This window comes from Hevea brasiliensis, chromosome 2, assembly GCF_030052815.1.
Source record: "Hevea brasiliensis isolate MT/VB/25A 57/8 chromosome 2, ASM3005281v1, whole genome shotgun sequence".
Classification (NCBI taxonomy): Eukaryota; Viridiplantae; Streptophyta; class Magnoliopsida; order Malpighiales; family Euphorbiaceae; genus Hevea; species Hevea brasiliensis.
The window spans coordinates 4,635,163-4,637,688 of record NC_079494.1 but is presented as its reverse complement, the minus strand read 5'-3'; the positions used below and the strand labels follow the sequence as shown (position 1 = coordinate 4,637,688).

Below are 2,526 nucleotides of genomic sequence, written 5' to 3'. Positions count from 1 at the left end.
GAGGGGCAAATCAATGTCCCCTAGGACTTCTCTTCTTGTACTGTCAAAGGCCCTTACCACCATAGCACTCTGACGTATATCTGATTGGTCAACTGGCAACCTAGCCAAGGTTGCACTAGGCAGTACATTGAGTGTAACACCCCTGATTTTTTATATATTATTATTGGGCTTCGTGTAGGTATCCTCAATTCGCGGAAATTCGACAGTTGTCCGGATCTGTGAATTTCTGGCCAGACAGACCAGCTACCGGAAAAGTCTCCGAATTGGATCGAGGTTTTGGCTACCTCACCATTATCATGCATCCCGAGCGCGTTTCCGAAGTCGGAATCGGCAAAGGTAAACCCGAACCTTGCTTTTTCGTAATTTTCTAGTGCTTAAATCCATAAAATATTCGTGGTAGCTTAGAAAATTACGATTCTTTTTGCAATAGCTTAGTAATATTGCTAAGGACCGCGGGGCAAAGTTTTATAATTTTTAGAGCTTGTTTGGGCAGTTTTTGCAAAAATGATCAATAATAAGGACTAAATTGAAATTTTGCGTATTGTGATGGATGATTGATTTGATGGGCCCAGGAGGGGCTGTGTGATATGATTGAACTGTTGATGTATGGATTGTGAGTATAGAAGTGCGTTTTTAGCCCTTTTGCAGGTTGGGTAGGTCCTAGGTATAGGGAGACTCTGCGGATTTTCTACGACTTAGGGCGTAATTGGTCTTTTTCTTTATTTGTATTGAGTCGATTGTATTAAATAAATGTAATATGATTGTCAGTGAGCCGGAATGACCTTCTTCCTCCGCCCGCCACAGTAATTTGTCGTCAAGTCTGTGAGTAAAATATTAATTTTAATTATAATTTCGATATTATTATATGTTCAGCATGCCCATGCATCACTTATATGCATATATTTATGTAGTTAAACTCTAGGCACGATTTATGTTGCATTCATAACTGTTAAAGTGCCATGAATGGTGTTGCGGTAATTTGGAGCAGTGTGCGTGCGTTGGCGTGCGTGTGATGTGGTGTGGACTATGGATAGGACGGGTAGACACGGCTTGAGTTCTTCGCTGGGACCCGGTCCTTCGGGGTAGACACGGCTTGAGTTCTTCGCTGGGACCCCGATTTGGTATTTAAGTGGAAGTCCGAGCTGAGTTCTTCGCTGGCACCAGATTGGATTTAAGAGAGCTGTATAGGGGATCAGCTCCCATATACTATGAATGATGTTACAGGGTGTGTGAGTGCTCCAAATTACCTTTTTGATGCCATGATGTGAATATGATGTTGATGTTGCATTTCATTCCACAGGTTGCATGAGATTTAGATAGTTATAGAGATTATAGTTAAGATTGATATTTTACTCTCTGAGTCGAACGCTCACTCCTGTTCAAAAATTTTTACAGGCCACAGGAGGATATTTTGTTCTGGGTTAACCTGCTTTTCTCCTTCGCAGGTGTTTATCAATACTTGTGTAATTTTATTTACTCCTAGAATTTTCGCATGTGTTAGTAGTAATTATTTGAATTTGGTCTGTAATATTATTATTATGTTGGACCTGTAAACTAAATATGCTATGCATGTTTGATGGATTGGATGAGGGAGCTGAGCTCCCATTTATTTTATGTTGATGAGTATGTGGAGGGTGAGCTGAGCTCCCCAAATGACCATATATTGTGTTTACAGGTCGGGTGAGTCGAAAACTCCCCGTTGGTAAGTCCATTTTATGGCCGGACTCTGTCCGTTTATTTTCTTGATATTGGGCCCAAATGGGCTTTAGAGTTGGGTTAATGAACAGTTAGGCTTACTACGGGCCTCGGGGGCTTTAAGCTGGCCCAGGTCCTAGTGCCGGTCCGGCCCATAGGTTGGGTCGTGACATTGAGCGCCGATCCATTATCAATAAGGACCTTGGCCACCATACAACTTTTACATTTCACTGTTACATGGAGGGCTTTGGTGTGTGCCAAGCCTGCAGGATCTATCTCTTCTTCAGAAAAGGTGACAAAACTGGATGCCTGGATTTGTCCCACTATCTTCTCGAACTGCCCCGGTGTGATGTCGGGGTTCACAAAGGCCTGATTTAGGATCTTCTGCAGGGCTTGACGGTGCACCTCAGAGCTCAAAATCAGTGATAACAGTGAAATTCGAGCAGGTGTCTTTCTCAACTGTCCCACTACATCATACTCACTCTGCTTCATTATTTGGAGCAACAGCTCTTCCTCTTCTTTAGGTCCGGTGGGTTCTACCTCCTCCGTTTTCTCAACCTCCTCTTCTGTATTTTTCTGTAACTCTCCTATTTTTACTTTCCCTCTCTTCTTTTCTTTCTCTTCGTTCCCGTAACACCTCCCACTTCGAGTTATAAACTTGACTTCTTGCTCAGGTGGAGAGGATCTTGTGGCAGTGATGGGCTGAGGATTGGTTTGGGGATTAGTACTGCTGGTAGGTCCGGCATAAGTCATTTTGAAATGCTCATGAGGGGTGAAGCACGGTTTTGGAGGTGCTGAGGATGAAGCATAGGCGAGGTTAGGAGTTGAAGT

At 43.2% G+C, this 2,526-nt stretch overlaps 1 long non-coding RNA gene across 1 annotated transcript; it reads left to right on the top strand.

Annotated features, from left to right (window-relative positions):
- The first annotated feature begins 785 nt into the window (after window positions 1–785).
- Window positions 786–1,746, top strand: LOC131172116 (uncharacterized). Its single transcript, XR_009142714.1, has 2 exons — window positions 786–822; window positions 1,396–1,746. It is a non-coding gene; the product is annotated as an uncharacterized LOC131172116 (long non-coding RNA).
- The last annotated feature ends 780 nt before the right edge of the window (window positions 1,747–2,526 follow it).